The sequence below is a fragment of the Dermacentor albipictus genome, chromosome 8 (assembly GCF_038994185.2).
Source record: "Dermacentor albipictus isolate Rhodes 1998 colony chromosome 8, USDA_Dalb.pri_finalv2, whole genome shotgun sequence".
NCBI lineage: Eukaryota > Metazoa > Arthropoda > Arachnida > Ixodida > Ixodidae > Dermacentor > Dermacentor albipictus.
Window position 1 is genome coordinate 110,824,427 of NC_091828.1, and position 22,747 is coordinate 110,847,173.

Genomic DNA, 22,747 nt, shown 5'->3' on the forward strand with positions numbered 1-22,747 from the left:
TGGAGATGCACTGACGTGCATCTGTATTCTGCATTTTCGTTCAACGTCTTTTCCACAACTTTCTCTCCCGGTAATTCTTACGCAACCGACAATTCTGGAAATCATGCTGGCTGCGTTGAGGCGTGGGTTTAAGGTTTCTCAATGACTGCTCCCGCGAAGTGCGTCTCTTCCGCGCTAGTAGAAAGTAGTAAACGGAACCTATCGGATGGTTTTCCATTTAGATGTGTTCACTCCGGATCGTATGTTTCGGTTTTACATTTAAACTCGAGGCTGATTCGCTTATTTTGTTAGAGCTTCTTGGCGTCTATTGTCATATAATATGCCGCGAAGCCAACTCAATGCTTAGTAGTATATATTACTGAATCAGTGAACGAAGCATTCAATTTTAGTTCAAAATTTGTCATCCCATTCATTGTTTGTTACATTCAAATTGGGATTATACATATTCGCCGAAGAGCAAGCAACTGGAATATTCAGATATTGGTTTGTGGCTAGGCTACTTGTTTATGAAGAAGCTTTAGTTCGCGGTAACTTTGATGCCACATATTCAAATACACGAAAAAAAGAAACAGTGATGAGATAACCTCTTGACCAATCTGGATAAATCTGACGCTTTTGGAAGGAAAAGTTTGATGAGAGTAACCATAGGAAGCCAAAGTTTTGATTTAGGGCCTATATTTTTTTTACAATTTGGGAATTTTAGTATGGTAGAAAAATTATCAGCGCGAAGAACACAAATCTCTAAATAGGCACCAATAGAAGATATCAGAGTTATTTAAACAACATCCGTTAGGCATCTGAAGGGGGCACATTTGAAATATGAAAGTCCAGCTTGCTACATTTCGTTAGAATGTGTATGTTCAAGGGTTTTGCTACAGTACTACACACACAATAATAATATAATTTCGTTTGGTGTACGTTACACGAATTGTATCAGCTCTCCATAACCGAATTCTCTTCCGCACACAGGTTTCATTATATGCCCAAACAGCACAGACCACGGGACCAGTGAAAACGGAAAGGAATGCGATAAAAAATTTGGTATTTTCATTGCTGACTTACAGAATTGTAAACATGACAGATAAGTGTATTTTTGAAATTTTCCATTATTGAACAGTTCTCAAAAAATATTTATGGCATACAAAAAATAAGCTTGCTTCCGTCACTAGATTTTAATCTTTTCTTTTACTTGCAGCAGACATCACCAAATTCGGTGCAGTAGTTGCTGAAGAAAACTGTGTCTCTAATTTTAAGTACTTATATCGGAGCACCCGACCTCAAGATTTCTCTCAAGAACAGCTACCGTTTGACTCATAGAAAAAAGGTGGTGGGCTGGTTCGAGCATAGAGTTTGTGTTTCGCGTTAGCAACAACATGGTCAAGAGGAAGGCCTGTACCGTTTGGCCCTTCTTGTAGCTGCATTAGAACTAGCCGATTTAGATGCTCGCAAGCGACTTTGTTATACGAGATTCAACTTAAGCTGGAGTAGTGTAAACAGTGTGTTAGGAGAGTCCCAACAGCTGCAGATTGAATCGCAATACGCACATCTGTACTGTCGTTTGGATGGATAGGCGGCAATCTTGTTCAATAATATCCATTGGTGTTCCAGGACTCGGGAAATATCGGGCTGCGCAAGCACCACATCAACACTGTCTTTTTCATGTCGTATTAAGTGAAAAGACTGACAAATATTCTGCTGTCTCTTGCATCCAGTAGCCACTGCGGATACAAGAGGTGCTAATGTCGCCTCCGATGACCCTGACATCTGGCCAGCAGTCAAAGTGTAAATAAACATGTAGAGATAAAAGTTTGGATGAATTATCCTAAATGTCGCAACAGTGTTGTCCAATTACCGCCTCCTTGTCCATACAAAACCCAAAGCCCCTTCCTTCGCTCAGATCGACAAAGTGATATGTCTGGCCGTAAATAGGCTGAGGTTATTCATGTCTCGTTTCCAGACATCTAAGTGAAGTAGATCGGTTCTACGTTGAACGTTGCCTGTAGAGCTGCCACATAACTTCAGAAGGCTCCTTTAACTGAGTGTCTTTCCTAATTTTATTTATTTCACACCGAAAGAAGACACTCTAGTCCCCTTCATCAGGCAAAACAACTCAGCGATTCTGCCTGCAAGCGAATCAAGCGACGTATTCGATCTCGTCAGATTCATAAAGTTGTACTTGCTTTCAATTTACTGACTTTCACTAAGGAAGAAGCTGCGATAAATGCAGGGAAATGCATTTAGAAACCACGATCCGCTTCGTTTGCGGTGATGATTGGCTCGGAGCATTCGGGGCGTTTCTTGCAGAGCCAGATTTGGGGTATCTAGACTCGGTTTCCTCACAGACTATCTTCCAGGCCAATATTTTCTGCTTGTGGTTCACTCGATCACCCATCACTCGACAAAGCACACGCTAAACAGAAGTAAACCCTAAAAGCTTGCTCTCTGAAACAAAGAATGCCACGATGAACGATAGACTTTCTTTGTCTCTCTGCAGAACAATTGCGAAGACACCGTGGGTCCCACCAAGATGCCAAGGATCGTCTGCAATTTTTCTTCTTACGGGTAACGATCTCGACGCTGCATCGCTTCGTCAGTGTTGATGGCACTGCGCACTTCAAGGCTAACGAGATTTCCTTTTCGCTCAATACCGATGGTTAGGCTTCGACGAAGACGGCACCGAAATCGATCAACCCCGTACTTTCATCCGGGGTCTCCTTGCAGTCGTTGCTTGTGCTGCGTTTGGACATAACAGACGGCTCCGGGTGACCACTTCCGGTTTGGACACAGTCTGCTCATTCTCTGCATTAGTATGGCTGCGAAAAAGCTGTAGCTCACACCAGAACAAAGTAAAACACGCACCAAGACCAATAATAACGCAGCTGCTAGGTTTTCGTAAAGGCCTAAACTAATTTTATATGAAATTAAACCAAGACCACTTTAAAGCGGTAGCTTCCATTGAAGCGGCTGTTTTATTGCGGGCTTCGTACACTGCGTACAAGGCAAAAGATTGAACGACATTATGAGATTAACCTCGCCTCCAGTTTGCGGCTCCAGTCGGTCATTCTTTAGCGCATCGACGAGATGGATTATTTATAGGTTGGATAGCAATGCTATTGCGCCAGTATTGCGTTTACTTATACATGGACTCATGGGACGAAAAAAAAAAACTAGAAAGTATGAACGGATGGCGCTTGTTCGTAGTTCGATGTCGGACACGCTGTCTTTAGTTCATTACGCTTTTACGTTTCCGGCATTCCGGCATTGAGAGGAAACTTTGGGGACATCTGATATTTGTCTATGAAAATACGTATAAAACGCCCGTACGCGTTCATTGAGATCTCACTAGGGCGATATAAAGTAATTGTTTTTCAACGAAGAGAGATAGCTTTGTTCTGCCGGCCACTGGAAGCATGAATTTCGTTACGGTCTCAACGTTTTCAAATCGAGAAATTGAAAAAGATATTTTGCAACGGTTTCACCATGCACTAAGGAACATGCGTCAGGTATGAACACCATCTTGGTTAGGTTGTCTAAAATGGACATATGTAACACAATACTATATAACTTCACGAAGGCACTCACTGCATATTGTATATTCCATGCGGTGCTCCAGAGAGCTCAATAGCAACCTTGGCCCGTGGTCGAACTGAAATTATGTATGAACACTTATTAACAGCAGCTGTCATCTATAATGACATTCGACGTATTAGGGAACGTCAAGGTCGAACGGTAAGCAGCCTTTACAAACAAATGGCATTCTGAATTTCATCAACTGTTCGTCAAGGTGCCCGGATGTACCGGTTTTTCAAATACGGGAGATGTCACGAACTTGAGCAGAACAAAACACTTTATTCGCTGGAAGCACATCGGCATTTACTGGATTCGCCTTCCGTCCCAAGAAATATTTTTTTTCTTTTTTTTTGCTTGGGTTAAGTTGCATAACAAAAATATGCACGTCCTGCCAGTGTAATTGAGTATAACATTGAGTTCCATTTATTTATTATTCAGCACAGCCCCATCGTTATATTAATGCAGCTCCTTGTGCCAACGTTCCTGTCTGGTGATAAGCACCGTAGCTCCCGAATGATATTACGGCTAGACGCATAATACTTTGAGCATTCCCAGTTAGCGCCATCTTACGCAATTAAGTAAGAGTGCTCAGCCGCAGCTAATGCTTAGGATCCCTTTCTTTACGTTTTTTCCCGCTTGGCGAACATTGACGCTGGAGCAATTGACTCGACGGTCCCACTTTATATGTTTTCTCACGTATTATCTTGTACATTAAGCGTGCTTAACCTTGCTTCATAATCTAGTTAAGCAGAGAAACCTCTACAACGTGACCTTCGTTCAGAGGGGGCGGGGAGGCGTATCTCCGAAGCAGATGCGTGGAGTAGGGCAATTAGGTAGAGTAGTTTAACCCAGTCGTTGCGCGTTTGCTACGTCATCTTTATTTCTTCTTTGCGAAACACATCAGCCCTTGTCGGTCATTAAGCGCAGCACGCACAACCTCATCCTTCGGACGCATTTCCCTTCACACCAAACGAAGGATGCCACTTGGCGTTTACGTTCACGTCGGCATCCTGCGATGCCGATGGTACAATATCTATGCACAACTGGTCGCGCAGGAATATTTATTCCCGTAGGCATAGCACCAAACTGAAAAGAAAGGTAACCGCCGTCGCCTCATTACTAACTGGGTCAATAGTTCGGCATTTATTATTTTACAGCATCAGTCATTCTTTCAATTTCCCTTAACTTCAATGCCCTTTTGAGTATCCATCGAGAATCTCGGAGGACAAGGTCGTTAGTCGAAAACCCCAACCGGCGGAAAGGAGGAAAAGGTGACAGGGCAACGACACTGGACAAAAAAGCAGACCTTTTATGTACATTTCCAAGAGGAGGCAAACATCCACGTCCGCGCAACATGAAGGGAGCCTGGACCAGGACTAACAGTAAAGAACGCGTAGTCTTCCGACAGACTGCAATTGAAGAATGAAGATATATATTGTGCGGGTTTATGTGACTGCGAAGAACCCAGCAGCAAATACTGTGAATCACGAAACTAACTGTTTATCGGCCGAGCCTGCGCCTATCGACACAAGTAACACTCAGCATAATGATAGCGGTGAGCAGACTCCTCGATTGTCGAAACCAGACGCCTCGGCTACTTATATTTGGCTCAATGAGCCTTGCAGTGTAATCGCTCGTGCTCGTATAAGTTCTATAATGTACACCGCTATTTGCGTCACACACGAAATCAGATTTTTGCACAAGGTGCCTTCTGCGTCCTTACAAGCGGTGCAAACGGTTGTCGATAAACAGTAGATATAAATGATCATAGTGGCCAGTGCCCGTTTCACAATAGAATATTTTATTTACGTGACCCTAGTGCGTCATCACTCCATGCACGATACAGGCTTTTGCAAGATGAATAGACTGCTTTATTTGGTATGATGGCCGATTGTTTGGCTGAAAGAACATTTCAGTGTCCGAACACGAGACAGGGGCTATAGGTGATTGCAGAGTGGAAAATTCTGAAGTGTACTACCTGCCCTTCTAAACATGCACCGAAATGTAAAAAAAAATATTCACCGGCGATTACGATACTCGCTAATGCGAAATTCGAGCGCAGCTGTATGCGTGTTTTCATAATGCGGTATATGGTTGGCGCGCACAGTCTGTCTTGTGCGGCACGTTCCAAACGGAGCTAAGTGTGGCGCGACTGCCTCCTTAATCGGGAGATCGTGAGAGGCAGCGCGTGGGTGGCGCGTGGGCGCGATTCACAACAGCCGCCGCAGACAAACTCCGCTCACGCAGCGCTTTGTTTCCACAGAGACGACGCGTGCTACTCAAGCGCCACCTCGTAGCCATCGTCGCCGCGAAGCCCCTCGTGGGCGGCACTGTGCTTTCGTTCTCACGCTTGCGCAATACCCTCCTCCTCCGCTTTCCTCCTCGCTCTCTCTCCGTCTCGCCGCTTTCCCCCCCCCACCCCCCCTCCGCCGCTGCGCTCCGCGATCGCTCTTTAGCTGTGCTCGCTCGCTCGCCCGGTTACGAGGTAGAAGCCGAAGCGGACGTTCGCAGCAGCAAAGGGCGCTTAAGTGCTCTGCTCTCAAGTAATATTAATAATTTTGGGGTTAAACGTGCGGTACCTTAATCTGTGTTCGCCACCAGCTTTGCCTTGTTCCTCATTGGGCTGTTCACCGCCACAGAAAAGAATCCAGCCAGCCACCTTAGGTTCAGCAGCTGAGCGTCATATCCACTGAGCAACCGCAATTACTGCTGGTCACACATTTGCATTTCTCAAAAAAGAGCGCCAGGCTTGCATCTCTGACGTCGCAGGTTGTTTCCTAGTAAGTGGAAGTCAAAGAAGTTAGTAAACCACGCTCTTTGGCCGCCCGTTCTTCGAAAATCCCCGGTCCCACGGGAAGATTTCTGGTCGCCGACCGGATCGCCAGCCGGAAAAAGTGCTCGTCGCGTCGATAGGTGTACCACCAATAATCAGCCCCGGCAAAAAAGAAGCAAAGCTTATTACAAGCCAATCTGAACACCGGATCAAGAGAGAACGAATGCATTAGGCGTGAAAGGTGTCCTTACTTGCAAGTATCCGGTCTTCCATTTTCAAAATGGCGCCGCGATATGGCCAGCCGCGCCGTAGTTTCCGATAGTTGCAGGCATATTTGCGTTTACATTCTTTTTTGTACCGTTCCGTCGGTGAGTATCAACGTGGTCAATCCAGCCCGTTGCAAAGCTCCCTGATATGCGAGTAAGACCATGTTTGGCAATGCGCTGTGTGTATGTAGGTACGACTCGGTGCAACTGGTGAGCTCGACCGACGTCATGCGCTGCATAGCGTACAGTCGAGACCGGCAGTACAGTCACGCCCACGCCATATCTGTGAGCGCGATCGGCAAAGTGTTATTGGGTAATAAACCACCATCGCAGCTACAATGCAAGTGTTTGCGATGCTGAAGCTGCACGAACCTAAATCAGAGGAGAGTTTCATTCTTGATTGGATTAGTTATTATATAACGCGGGGCAAACTCCGTGACGAGCTTCCATGATGGAAGCTCGTCACCGTATAGGCCCATGTAATATTATTAATTATATTATGACTGATTTTTGGATACAGACATACCAAATACTCTTGCACAGACCATGAATTCAGAACAAACCTGGGAGAAGAAACATGATGGGCTTCAGAGCACGCACATGAGACTGACATGACCTCTTGGACATGACAGTTTAGTTTGTTACAGCAAAAGGCTAGAAAATTTTTTTAAGCGTAGCAATTTTTTCTTCATTCTCTGCGAACATTTCGGATAAAGGTACACAAGAGAGATTGATTATTTATTAATATTTACTCAGATTCTTGAGTAAATAATTTCTAGGAATATATGCGCAGAAATACTTCCAAGAGCAAATTCATATAGGGTTCCCAAATAAGGTGCAATCTTAAGCTTCCTACTTATAAGTTACGAATTGTTTTTGTGTGTATTGTGTTTGTGTGCGCTAAATTGATGTGAACTTGTTTCCAAAGAGAATGCTGAGTAAACAAAATAATAAAATTATAAAAAGAAAAGGAAATAATTTATAGACTCTCTCTAAGTCTTACCTTCGTGCAATAGCATAAGCCGCATTTTAACCTTATTCAAGTAAAGGATTGCTCACGTTAAAAAAAAAAGAAGGCATGCGATGAAAAGTAAGGTCCGTTAACGTATAGTGATCGATTTTTCTGATATAAACATCTTCGTTGAAGTACAAAAGAGTTCAGACTCCTTGTGACCATCTTTAACAGGGCACGCCATGAAGTAAAACTAATTATTTCACATGCTCAAATTATGCTGTATCACCCTAATATATTTGTTTACATGGAGATTAGAATAAAAGTACTGTCCCGCTGTTCACACGTACTGCGTAAGACATTTCCTTGTTAAGCTTCGCTCTAGCCAAGAAAAACATCTATGTTAAAAGCCCGATAAAATACTTTAGGTACTGCGGTGCTTGTTTACGGTAGCCTGAGCGCAGTGATTTCGCGTGCAATTGATACAATAAAGTATTATCAATACTTTCACGCCTTACATCAAGTATGACGTATTACATGTGATGTACCTCATATTGTACTTTTCGTTTTTACCACAGTTGTAAGCGTGCCTACGGGTGAATAAGTTTCCTTGTCAGCCTTTCTAGTACATATGTTTAACGGTGTCTCCGCGGGCCAGTATGGACTCGCGTAATTTTCCTTTCTTTTGAAAACGCGCCATTGTTCCGCAGGTTGTGTATGTTATCGTCCTGGTGGAATGGTACCGTCATAGTGACTCTAAGAGTTCGTATCGTCTTTAATTGAAATAACCTTTTTTTTCTGAACAACATATCTTTAAGAGCCTGTTCTTCAACATATCTACTTGTGAACGCCGCAGCATCAGTGCTGAAGAGTAAATGTCAAGTGTTCGATTCCATAAAAAAGAGGCCATATTCCACATGCTGTAGGAGTAAATTATTAACATTGGCAAACAAGGAGTGTTGCCGGGTGCCAGTGTTCCAACAAGGAGAATTTTTTTGTGTCGGCAGCAAATTTGCTATCCCTCCACAGTTTCTCGCATTAAGAGCAAGCTTTTAACGCAGAGCCAACTATGGTGCCGCCTATTCAAATACACTTAAATCTGAGAAATGCTTTAATGAGACAATCTGTGAACTTATTTAAATAAAGTATAATTGCACTGCAGATGGGAAGTTTATTTATAGCTGCTGCAGGAGAGAGAGAGAGAGCGAAATAGAAGAGCGGGAAGGCAGGGAGGTTATTCAGACGCACGCCCGGCTTGCTACCCTGGATTGGGGGAATGGCTATAGGGACGAAGATTAGATAGATAGATAGATAGATAGATAGATAGATAGATAGATAGATAGATAGATAGATAGATAGATAGATAGATAGATAGATAGATAGATAGATAGATAGATAGATAGATAGATAGATAGATAGATAGATAGATAGATAGATAGATAGATAGATAGATAGATAGATAGATAGATAGATAGATAGATAGATAGATAGATAGATAGATAGATAGATAGATAGATAGATAGATAGATAGATAGATAGATAGATAGATAGATAGATAGATAGATAGATAGATAGATAGATAGATAGATAGATAGATAGATAGATAGATAGATAGATAGATAGATAGATCATCGTAATCATAATCATAATATAGCATAATCACATAATCAATCATAATCACATAGCATGAAAAGACAAGAAACGTTTCTATCGGGACCGACTTAGAAATTGAAATTCTTTTTCATGTAAGCGCACCGAGGTTGTACTAACGCAGTCATCACCTAATGTCCATCACCTGTTGTCCTTTGTGTTTTTGACTGGTTTTTTCGTTCAAAGACTGCGTCGTTAGGACGACACCGATGAAGCCGAGGCAAAGGTTGCTCCGCACCATCTTGGCCATTGTAACCCCTGTGCTACTCGCCAATTACTCTGTATTGCTCTGCTACGAGACAACTACCCTGTATTAACTGAAAACCCTGATACTGCAATAAATACACGCTTATAACGGAAAAGGGACGAAAGGATTGCTGCCGTTGCTGTGGCTCTAATGCAGAGGTTTGTGGGGATCATACGGTGCTTGTGGGTTCGGTGGCCCCCATGACGTTATTTTAGTTTCTGCTTTAATCATATTGCTTTCTCATCTAACAACGAGAAGAAAGTGAATTAACCGAGAGGCCCAATTTTTATTAGTAATATCATAAGCTAACAAACACTAAGGACAACATAGGGGAAATTACTTGTGCTTAATAAACGAAATAAAGAAACGATAAATAAACGGGAATGAAAGTGGATGAAAAAAACTTGTTACAGGTGGGGAACGATCCCACCTCCGAAGGTTATGGCATCGTTCTTCACCTGCGGCAAGTTTTTTTTTTTTTCATCCGCTTTCAATTCTATTAATTTATCGTTCCCTTATTTCGTTTATTAGGCGCAAGTAATTTCCCCTATGTTGTTTTTGGTGTCCGTGTTTGTTGGCTTCGTACGATGTTTCTCGCCTATTAGGAAATTGAAGCTCATCACAGGAATAACAACACAGCAACAGCAAAGCGATTTCTAGCTATCAAATAAAGAAAGCCCGTTCAGTGCCCTTTTACATTTTTCGATGCCTTACCATCCCCAGAATAACCGCATTTCCTTTTCTCGGCAGCTACACTGCTCATTCTCAAGTGCCATTCATGATTCCTTGCCTTTAGAGACCCCGTATCGCAACGTCTTCGTGGAACGAAGCCTCTTCTAAGGACGTCGATGCGGCTTCCATAGATACCACCTGTGCTAAACTCGGTGCAGAGGTAAATACTCGTGTTCCGAGCCCTTTCCGCGCTCTTCTTTCGCGAACATATAACATCGTCCAAGCAAAGAACGTTTCTTCATATATTTGCACATGCGACCGCCCGAGTATCACATGTGTACGTAGAACTGACGTTCAACGCTCTTGGAAAGCTATGACATACTATATGTGGAGAAATGAGGAATAAAAATCATCCCGTGACACCGATGAAGCAGCGATTGAGAAATGCTCAAGCTGGGGTTCCCAGAAATGGTTTCGTTGCAAGGACGAACTTTCATTCGGAGAACGCACGGTATTTTTGGCCTCGTCTATGCAATACAAGATCGCAAGCTCACGCACGCACACACGCACACTATTTAAAGGCGTGCTTGTAGATTGGCTGGCGCACTCAGGTTCTTCCTTGAGCAATCGCGATTTGTAAGTGCATCAAAGCTTATTTGGCTGCCCTCCGCCTGTGTTGAGGGCATTTGTCGCCACTGCAAAACCTGAAGTGCCGGAATAAAACTGAGCTTTAAGAACCTTCCTATTACTCACTTAGAACAACCATTTCAAATTATATTATAAATATTTTTCTGGTTAAGGTATTTGTGTCGATAAAGGTCAGAAAGGGTGCAGGAAGTTTTGTAACGTGAATAGTGAGCATCCAGGTTAAATCAGCGCCACGTGCTAAATCGGAAAATTTGGGGTAGCATTGGAGAATAGACAACACATAGCAAAAGCTAACGACGACTTTTATGTGAACGAACATGTACGGGTTAATCATTTTAATGTATTATGGAATATTTAAAAATTGCCTGTTGCAGCTAACAGCCCTTCTGCTGAATTTTTCAGAGAGGCGGACATTACTTGCACAAAAACTCGAAACACATATTCACCTAGTTAACAAATATTCCCTAGTTAAAGCTGTAAATAATGATTTGGCACATATTGCAATTTTCGAATTGTAGCCGGTGAGCTTGCAAAGCGTATCAACTTGGAATGAAATTCCAGAATGACACCAGTTTGGAGATTTGCGCCATCAAACTAACCTTAAATATACACTGTTCGTCCACTTACTATTATAACAAGATACTCTTTTATTCATTGAAACTGAAAGGTAACTGGAATGCGCATGTATTTCATCCCCCACCTTTGCAAATATCTCGAAACTGGTTCCATCCTTGGAATGCATTTCAAGTGGAAGCGTTTCGCTATCTAACCGGCTACAATTCGTTCATTGCAACATGCGCCGTAATGTAACTGTCTGAGAAGTTAATTGTTTTTGTTCATGAGTTGAATATTTGTCTCGACTTCTCGTGATAGTAACTGCATTTTAGAGTAATTCAGGTCAACGAAAATAAATATGCTACCTGCCACCGGCGATATTTGAAAAATTCCGTAAAACTTAAAAAAATAATCGCCCTGCAGCATACATGTGATGGTGCGCAAAGAGTTAAAACCAGTACCACACGATACAAAATAACAACGTAGTAGCCTCGACTCACAGTTAAGTCACCTACTTGGTCACGCTACCAGCGTTTCAAGATACTTTAGCTGTTTATCAATCAGACTAAGTAATGGCGCCCTGACGCAAATGGGGCCTTTCCTATGAATTCCGTATGCTTCGACAATTCGGCGCGGTTTCTTTCTTTTTCTTCCGAAACTGATGTTTGATCACAGGACGCAGTCCCTTTTTTGTATCGCACCTGTTTCGAAGCTTCCCTCCTCCCCCTTTTCCACACCGACATTGCGTATTACTTGCAAATGACAGCGGTATTTAATAAGCGCACCAAATAGAAGAATTATATAAAGAAAACCTCATGGCGCGCAGCGAGACAGGTTCTTCAATGACACTGCAGGTCACGTGGAAACCACAGAGAGAGAGAGAGAGAGAGAGAGAGAGGACGTCAATGCTGTTAGTCAACTTGTAGGGCAACAGTCGGAACAAGGCTCCCGTATGTAAACGACTGGGATCTCGGGAAAAGTGTAAACAAAAGAGGAATTGTATAGACAGCCTCTGCCACTGCCGCTTGATATACAGGCCCTCATTGCGGTTAATGACACAGAAACATTGCTTAATTTACACTCTAGGCATATGTTAATTGCTGCTTTTAGAGTGAATGGCTACACCACTTCGTCGTTGCGTCCAAATACGCCTTTTTGTTTTGCCTCAGGCTCAACTATATTACTGCGGTCCTGGTATATCGTTGCTAATTGCGATTGGGACTGATTGGCTCTCAAGGTGCATCTTGGTTTGAACCTAATGCTGCTAAAGAGAGACAAAAAAATTGGAAGTAGGTTGGATAATAAATAATTCCTTTACTGAGGCGTAATGGCAGTAAACGTACATTTTCACTCGTAGTGTTTTCTTCCCCGCACGTTGGAGCATGTGTTATTTACAGCTTGGTGCTAAAAGAATCATTTCAAATATCGACGAATCAATTTATCAAGCAAGACTTTTATTTCATACAATAACTCATCATGGTCACACTATAAGCTACATGTGGGCCATTTAATGGAGCAGTAATTTTTAAAAGACATTATTTCGACTCTCACGTTTTTTTCTGGTCCTATGCAGCGCAAAGGACGTCTTAGAGGAAGGATAATTTTTCAGGACCTTTCACGCACCACAAAAATTAAGAGTGCACGTTAAAGCGTCTCTCAAAACGTAATTTATTATACTGGGAACCATTAAAACACGGTGAAGCATTTACAACAGCTTACGTTGCCCTTCTTGAAACTGTTCCAATAACCGCTTCGCACACCGTGACATACATGTGTTTTCCCGCCTTTGCTAAACGGGCGAAGCAAAAAAAAAATGCACGCAGAACATGCATTCTCGCTTGCAAGCCGGTGGTTGAAACAGTCCATCCCCGCCTTTCATTCTAACTGACGCATTGCACAACTTGTTCCAGGACGGCTTGCAAAGTGGGAAAGAGCGGCAATTTGGTAAAACCGAAAGCTATGTCACTGCTGAACGACTGCGTCTGAATGTGGAAGGAAAGCGTAAGGTCGACTCTCTCAGATTCCCGCACAGCATCGCAGAACGAAAAAAAAAGAGATGGAAGTGAGTGAGGTTAAGCGAAGGATCAGCTGTCCAGTCGGCTACACTGCACCAGGCTATGTTGAACCGGGCTAAGTTGCACCAGGCTAAGTTGCACCAGGCTAAGTTGCACCAGGCTAAGTTGCACCAGGCTAAGTTGCACCAGGCTAAGTTGTACCGGGCTAAGTTACACCGGGCTAAGTTACACCGGGCTAAGTTACACCGGGCTAAGTTACACCGGGCTAAGTTACACCGGGCTAACTTATACCGGGTAATATGCACCGGGGTAAGCTGCACCAGGGTAAGATTATCCTTAACGCCGAATTCAATTAAAAAAAGTACACGAGCGTGCTTTCATTCCGTCACCATAAAAGTGCCGCCACCACCGCAGTTTGGAGTCGAACTCACGACGACCTTGAGCTCAATAGCAGGATTGCATGACCGCATAAGCATTGCATTGGTTTAGTGTTGGCTGGTATATTGAACCAAATAAACTCTGCTCGTGTTCGGAAGTGCCACTAACCGTGTGAGCCGAGAGACGTACGTGCGTTGAGAACATATCCTCAGGCGGAAAAAAACTGTTTCCACGATGCTCGGGCGTTTCGTGAATATTTTCCGCCCTCGATACTCGTCCTCCCGGAATGCGCCGCACCACCGTGACTGTCCGAGAAACCGTTGTGGAACCGGACGCGTTCGAGTGGTTTTCCTCTAAGGTATTTGATTCTTGATTTGATTCTTCGTGGTCTAGCATTCAGCTCCTGGTTGTATTGTCCTAGATTCAGTGGTTTGCTTTTAATTAAAACTGTTCGACGGGCAGAGAATGGCATACTGCGAAAAAAAAAAGGAAACGGAATAGGGGAGTGACAATTGTTTACGTGGCACGAGTGAAGGTAATTTTTCCCATCTATCTTTCGTTTGCGAGGGCATGTGCCAAAGTTAGCGCCTTGTTTGCCGCTGCACAGAATTTCGTCCAAAAGCTACAAATATTAAGGCAGTCGGAGTGGGGATGCCTCTACCGGAGTGCACCGCTCGGATAATTAAATTCCGCGCCACTCATACCATGCCCGGAACCCTCGAGTTTGAACGCCGGAGTTTGGGCATGCTATCCGAAACGCGTGCACTACATTTCCCCTCTGTTCGTTTACAATCGACGAACTCGGAGTTCTGGCGAGGATTCGTGCCCTGTTTGGTGGAAGTATACTTGAAATGATATTCGGATGCAGCGTGAATGCCCCTCATAGGTTTAACCTACGCAATGTGTCTTTGTCATGAAGCCTAACAGCTATTCATTATTTCGGTCTGTTAAAGGCCGTCCAAAAGGTGGCTGTTCTCGCTAGACCTCTGCCTTTTTTCTTAATGCAGCACGCAGTACATGGAAATGATTGAATCAACAAATTATAGACGGCTAAGCCTTGACGTCCCATGCACTGATATTTTACGCCGAGCATGCAGGGAATCGCCATTACTTTCTCCTAAACTCGAGATTGCATTATTCGTACTTCCTACGGATTCGTGAGCACTGACGCGCGATGGCTCAAGGTAAAGTTAAGATCATTGCTTCAAAAAAAAGAAAGAAAAAGAAAGAAAAGCTTTCAGTTCGCTTTAAGAGGAAGGTTTAGCTCGGCTGCTCCTATCTAAATACATGTAAAAGAAGAATTCGTTTTTCTTGGCAACCATTGCACTAAATTTGACGAGGTTTGTTGCATTTAAAATAACAACTTAGTCTAGTCAACATTGGTTTCAAATTTTCGCTTTGTATTTTCATTGTTTATTAAAACTGGTGAAAATTGCGAATTTTCAGAAAACGAACCTATCACGTTTGTAACGCTAACTCAGCAATAAAATATGATAACACAATTCTATGAATTGCATCCAATAATACATTTCAAGCGCACAAAATTGATATGTTACACATGACTTTCAAAAAATGTAGTAATATGGAAATACAGGTTTTACATAGGCCTCGCACGCAACATGAGTTCACGTAAGATATAAATTGACAAATTTGATTTGGGCGCTTTGAGTGATGCAGCTGATGCCGTTAGAGAACAGCGATATGATTGTTCTTGACGCAGAAATATTAATTTGTAAACTTCGTGGTTCTATTTTTCTAAATTTCAACATTTTGAAAATTCCACCATCTACCAGCTATTCAGGATGTTTCAGGATGTTCAGTTCAGTTCAGTTTCAGCTTTTCAGGATGTTTTCACCTAGGGGCAAGAAAGCTCTTTAACCATTTGGATCTGCACATTCAAAGATTGTAAAAAGATGGATTGCAATACATTGTTTCGGCAATGCACTTGAAAGAAGCTGTCACCACGCCATTAAAAGTAGCTTTGACGCACAATCCCAACGTTTAGAAGCCGCAGGGTTCCCTCCGCCTCTTTTGAAAGCGGTGGATGAATCACTGCTTCAGAGGCTAAAGAAGGAACGTACGAAGCTGGTAGTTGGTGGGGCTACTGAACGTAGGAAACTTGAAGTTATGCCGTATGTGCATGAAGTGAGCCACAATATCAAGAAGGTTGCCGCCAAGCAGGGAGTAAGTGTTGTGTTTTCTGCCCCTTGTAAGCTGTCGGGTCTGTGCTCGCGCATTTATCGAGGCAGGGCAAGGAACCACGTTTGCATAACGCAGCATGAAAATCGTTTTACGGCATGTGCTTTAGGGGTTGTCTATAAGTTCCCTCTCACGTGCGAAAGATTTTACATAGGCCAAACCGGTCGATGTATTAATGACCGCCTGCGTGAGCACCACTCCTCCCTGGGGTCAGATAACGGTGCAAACTTGCCTCGCCATTGCAATGAGTGTGGTTGTTATTCTTTGTTTAGCAGTGTGACGATTCTTGGTAGGGGCAAGGGCAAAGAAGAGCGAGAAATCTTGGAAGCGTACTACATCAGTTTATTAGGTGATGACTGCGTTAGTACAACCTCGGTGCGCTTACTTGAAAAAGAATTTGAATTTCTAAGTCGGTCACGATAGAAGCGTTTCTTGTCTTTTCATGCTATGTGATTAGCGATGATGCAGTTGCGCATGCTCTGTGGGCCTTGCTGGGACTACACCGATTCTAATAAACCTCAGTTGATAGTCCAGTCGTTGTGGTGTGAACCTCTCCTCTTGTCCTTTGTGTTTTTGACTGGTTTTTCGTTCAAGTATGTACCTACTGGCCCAGATTTCAACCCTTCTTCAATCTAGGCCATGGGAGCTGTCCTCCAATGGGGATAAAATGCAATAACGCTTATGCACTTAGATTTGGGTGCACATTAAAGAAGGCCAGGTGCCCAAAACATGAGGTTGCGTCTTTGACATGTAAAAACACAGAATTTAATTTTAAAATCTAAAGGTGCTTTATTGGAAGCAGGACATCATCTTGACCTTTTACATCACTACCATGGCACCATGAAGCTCCGAGTAAATAAAAACAATTTCTTAGACAATGTCCATACCTTGAAAACATACACAAACACTTCTCTGCATGCACCTCTGTTGGTAGTATATCCAGCTCCGTATGCCAAGGTGGGTTAGGATGCTAGAACATCTTTTAAACCAGTTTTTTTTTACGGCCTTAAGGTTGTTGGTTACTTTGCATCTCTGTGTGTGCCGAATGCACATTTCAGTGCATCAATTTCTTCAGAAAGTGCACTCTTTATTAATCTGTGCATGCAAAAAGGGTTCAGAACAACTGCTTTCTGAGGATCTGTATAACAAGCAAAAAAATTATATGTACGCTGCACAAAGAGAAAGGTTTGTTTTGTAAATGTGTTATTTAGTTCTTAAAAAAAAAGCAGCTGTCACTATTCTGTTACAAAGTGGAAATTGCCCCTACCTGCCTCTGCTTCATTTTGCGATGTTCATGGTCCATTCGGGGGCACTCAACTGACAGGCTGCACTTTGGCCATGTCGGGTATGCTGTCACCAGGCCCAAGGTCGATCGACAGCCTCACCAAAAGTCGAGTCCAATCTCTATAAAAGAAATATCTCATTATTTTGCTATCAGTTTTGTCATCTTGTGTGTTTCACACACGGCCGTCAGTGAAATATTCCATCACTTGTATACTGAAAAAAAATTCAAGTGTTTCCTGGCAACCAAGCTGAACATACAATAAATGGAGAACATTAAAGAACAAATACAGTTGTCACATTAGGTTGATCAAGTACAGCAGAAATAGAAATAAATCAGTGATACTGTGTCTGTTGACTTTGAATGCAAGAAACGTAAAAAGAGGAACTTGCAGCCACGCCACTTTGCATTTCCCGCATTTGCTACACCTCACAAGTTTGGCATCGTCCGGTACTCGGGGACAGTAATCGCTTAATATTGAGATGAACGAGCGCCGGCATAAATTAACAGGATGGTGAGGAGGGGGTGAGGAGTGGGCAACCAAGACGGCTTGCACAGTGAGGGGAGGGGGAGGGGGAGAAGGGGAATAGGTTGGTGTTGGTTGTTATCGCGAAATTCGCCAACCCTGCGACTTTTTTATACCATAAGCATTTGTGTACATACCCTAGGAGAATGCTAGCCAGCTTTAGAGCAGGAAAAAATCGAGAGGCAGACATAGACAAAGAGACAGGAAGGTCCTGACAGGAAGACAGGAAGGAAGACAGGAGACAGGAAGACAGGAAGGAAGACAGGAAGACAGGAAGACAGGAACTAGCCCAACAAGCCACTCTCGTGTACATACCCAACAAGAAAAACCATCCGTCCGTCAATCCGTACCGCACGATAGCTTTCAAAATAGAACCCGCAGCAGCGAGTGAATTCACCTTCGTGCTAGCTCTCGCTTCAACGTGACCCATGCGGCGAGAACACAGCGCTCACGAAGCTCTCAGCACATGCCGCACTACGCGCTTTTCGCAGATCACTTCCAAGATGGGTGTACGCGTGTCTATTTTCAAAGCGAACTAAACGGCGAGAACACAACGCGTGAAGTTTTCAGCAGTGGGCACACTCTGTCCGCATTGCAGTTCACTTGCAAGATGCGGTTCGCGCGGCCGTGTCACAAGCAGACGCCGCCGGAGAACGGTTGATAATGGTTTGACGCGGATGAGTACAGCGCTAAAGAGCGATGACGGCTCAGAATGAACGGAGCGTCATCACCGCACCTGGCACTGCCACTTGCAGTACTCTGCTTGCTTCATTCTCTTTGCGCCGCCGACCCCAGCAGCTCGTGTCGCCGCAGCGCTGTAGCTTAGTGACATTTTGACGAGTTGAACTGCAGACCGGCGCGGCGGAACACGTCAAGAATCACTGAAAGACGGTCTAGGTGCGTATCGAAAGTGACGGAATAAATGATGACGTCGTACAGATAGCACAAACAGGTGGACTACTTGAACCCCTGAAGCAAAGAGTACATCATCCGTTCCAAGGTGGCGGGCGCGTTACAGAGACCTTGAACTGATAAAGGCCGTCAGGGGTAACAAACGCAGTCTTCTCTAGGTCCATGTCGTCGATGGATATCTGCCAGTAGCCGAACCGTAAGTCGATACAAGAAAAATACGTGGCACCGTACAGGCAGTCTAGAGCGTCAGCAATACGTGGCAAAGGATACACGTCCTTTTTTTGTGATTTTGTTCAGGTGGCGATAATCTAGACAAAAGCGCCACGTTCCATCCTTCCTTTTGACAAGTACGACGGGAGATGGCCAGGGATTACAGAAAGGCTCGATAATGTCCTTTGCAAGCATCTTTTTGACTTCCTGATGGATAACAGCTCGTTCCGACGCAGAAACTCGATATGGACGTCGGTGAATAGGGTTTGCAGTGCCAGTATTTATGCGATGGGTCACGATGGACGTTTGACCTGAGGGTCGATTGTCAAATTCAAAAATGTCGTGATAGCCTTCAAGGACGCGGCAAAGAGCTTCAGCTTGAGCAGATGTAAGGCCAGAGGAAACCATCTTCTGAATGTCGACGTCAGTGCCGTGCGATGACGTCATGGTATGGGCTGAGCTGTAACGATCTTCTACTGTGAATGGCTCGACCTCATCATCCTGCAAAGCGCTAATTATTGCCAAGGAGATCCCCTGAGGCAGAACTGGCGCGGTTAGCTCGAAATTGAAAAGGGGAAGGCAGGTGCGGTTGCCAGTAATTTTACCACAGTGTGCGGTACGGTAACACCATGTGTAAACATAACGGCCGGAATCGGTGCAGCCACGTAATTGCTGTCAGGTACAGCTGGTGAGGAAAATAAGTCGACGTGTGTCACAGAGTGAGGCGGTAGACGAATAAAATTCATGCAGCTCAAATGGCTCGGAGGCGGGTCCACAGGGTCGGCAAGGAGGGGCAAGTCAAGGTGGAGTCGGCCAAACAGTCAATGAGGGCAGAATGATTGGCAAGAAAATCCAGTCCGAGAATGAGTTCGGGAGGGCAATGCTCGATGATGGTGAAGAGAACGACGGTGTGTCTCTCAGCAATGGTGAGCCGGGCAGAACACATGCCAGCAATAGCGACATTCCCTCCGTCGGTGACTTGTACAACTCAGTTCGGGGCATGCGTCATAACTTTCTTGAGCCGACGGCAAAGAGGAGCACTGATAATTAACACATGCACCGCGGTGTCAATCAGCGCGCACACAGGAACATTGTCGACGAGAACGTCCAAAAGATTCTTGTTCGTGGGTAAGGTGAAGCGAGGATTTCGTGCCAATGTCGTCATTGCAGCTTCCCCTCCAGAAGCTGCGCTGTCTAGTTTGCGGCGAGTAGGTCGGAGAAGGAGCACGGCGTGACGGGGGCGAGCGAGATTGGCGGCGGGAGGGAGAAGGTTAGCGGGAGTAGCGGGGTCGTGTCAAAGGTGTCGCAGGGGGAGATGATTGGGCGGGCATAGGCGGAGCGAAGGAAAGGACGCGCTAGAGGGGTGAGGGTGGTAATTAAAAGAATAGCGCGTCGGAGAAGTCCAGCGGCTGCGGCAGTGGCGAGCGACATGTCTTATCCTTGTGGTATTGCTTCTGGTAAAAATGCTTATCAAGCATGGCAAAAAGCTCTTGCGTGTAAGCCAATTTCAGCATTTGGTGGCATTGTTGCATTTAACTGTGAAGTTGATAAAGAATTTGCCGAGTCTCTTGGTAAGATGTTTTTAGAAGTAATAATCGTACCATCTTATACCCAAGAAGCTTTAGATATTTTGGCAGCCAAGAAAAATTTATGCGTACTAGTAACAGGCAACGTTTTTGATACTAAATCATCGCGTATGATAAGTAAAAACAGTATGATAAGTAAACGGCTTGTCGTCCACGTTGTGCCATTCGGAGGGGTTGCGCTGTCCATAAAAGGAGTAAGAAGAGTGGGGTGGGGACGTGCGTAAAGAAGAAGGTTCCGAGCGTACGGAACGAATGGATTGCATGCCGACGTTGGACAACTCGTGACAGACGACGACTTCGATCAAGTAGATTGTCACTGGAGAATGATTAGTTAACGGGAATGAAGGGGCAACTGGCTATGCCGCTTCGACATCACGACGAATGATGCGGGTCAAGTTGTCACATCACGACGGCTGGTGGAAGAGGTCGTCACAGGATGACGTAGCAGCTGTGTTGGGAAGTCGCGTTATGGCTTTTAGTGTGGCGGCTGTTCCGTAGCGTCATGCTGCTGCTGTTGCTGCTACTGATGATGATCATGACCGAGAGGATAAGCGACAGACCAAATACTTGTGAGTGGTCTTGTGCTGCCGACGGCGTCGGGATCGGCATTATTCCGCATCGCCACCCCGCCATCAACCATGGCCGTAGTACATGTGGCAGAACATGTGGCAGACCAGCTGTTAGCAGAACAACGCGGCCATCGCAGGAGCGAGATAGGCTGAGCAGAATCGTCATACCAACCCCGAAAATCATTACGTCTCGACTTACACGAAACTGACGGTTTTGAAACCTGCACTATGGTTGTAAACCAGAGTCGTAGTGCCGTAGATACCGCTGCTTGGTCTGTGCGATCGAGGCGCCCGCGACGCCTTTCGCACATCTGGAGCTAGCGCGCATATCATGTTTCGAAGCATCATGCACCCCAGGTCGTTTTTTTTTGTTTTTTTTTTGTGGATAGGTCGACCAACTTGGGTCACAAATAACCACCGGCAGTGAAATTGCTTGAAAGCCACCGCCTACCAACTCCGAAGTCAAAGTCTCATTGCTCGGCTATGGCTTGGTCGTTTGGAGAAGATTTTATGGCTGCTCATATATATTTGTGTAGTTTCATTTCCCACCCTTTTGCGGCAGTCGCTAAGTGGCGAAACATATGTCGGATTGTTTTTTGAATATCAATGTATTCGGAGACCGGACTATACCCCCGAATTTAGGGGTGAAGCCTGTTATAGTGTGCGCCTATAAAGTTGTGCCTTTTTATAGGTTTTAGCGAACTTCTTACCTCAGAACCACGTTTGCACAACGCTGCATAAAAACTGCTTTACGGCTTGTTTCGCAGGGGTTGTGTATACGTTTTCTCCCACATGCAAAAGAGCTTACATAGGCCAAATTTGCTCTATGTATTAATGACCGCCGGCGTGAGCGCCAGTCCTGCATGGGGTCCAACCACGGTACTAGCTTGCCTCGCCATTGCAATGAATGTCGCTCTTACCCTTTGTTCAACAATGTAACGATTCTTGGTAGGGACAAGGTCAAAGAAGAGCGGGAAATCCTGGAAGCCTACTGCAGAAGTTTATTAGGTGACGGCGGCATTAGTACAACCTCGGTGCGCTTACATGACTTTTGCGATCACTTGCCTTGGAATGCGATAACATGACTTTTCATGCTCTGTGATTAGTGATGCTGTTGTTGCGCGTGATCTGCTCGCCTTGCAAGGACTACGCCATTTCTAATGAAGCTCAGTTGATAGTCCAGTCGTTGTGGTGTGAACCTCTGTTATTCTCTATTGTCTTTGTGATTGGTTGTGTTCCTTCAACTATGTACGAACTGAGGGGGGGGGGGGATTTCAACCATTTCAACCAGATTTCAACCATTTTGCTGTCCTTGCTCTCTCTCTCTTTCTCTCTGATATGCCCGTCATGAATTCTGTGAAAAATTTCGGTACGCATAGTGGTTGGGACAACGACTTTGCATCCCTTCATAACACCGCAGTTGACTGTCGACAGCTCTGTTGCAAAGGATTTAGCTTGGCTGTCGCGGGTTTGTTGGTCTTTAGGTATACGATGACGTTTTTCGAGTAGCTGTCCTCGCTTGTAGCTTTTATTAGTAAGCGTAACGTTGCCACGTTTAGAATGGATGAAATGACACTTACAGCATGAACTTCGATGCCCTCCTCAACGTGGTCCTTTCGGGTCATGCCAACGGGTGCCCGTGAAAGCATATCAGCCAACAGCAAGCACTTTCCTGGAGCAAACTGTAGGGTAAAATCGTATTTGCTACAACCTCGGCGGCGTGTCACCAATGGCCTT

The 22,747-nt window shown here is 44.5% G+C and overlaps 1 long non-coding RNA gene across 1 annotated transcript in view; it reads right to left on the reverse strand.

The window, feature by feature from the left end:
* The window catches only part of LOC135915650 (uncharacterized), a 159,212-nt gene extending 140,194 nt beyond the window's left edge, over window positions 1-19,018 (reverse strand). The window contains exons 1-2 of the long non-coding RNA XR_011507761.1: window positions 18,049-19,018; window positions 17,193-17,329 (exon numbers count right to left, since the gene is read on the reverse strand). This is a non-coding gene — a long non-coding RNA (uncharacterized lncRNA). The remainder of the gene's footprint in view (window positions 1-17,192; window positions 17,330-18,048) is intronic.
* Between the last annotated feature and the right edge of the window lie 3,729 nt (window positions 19,019-22,747).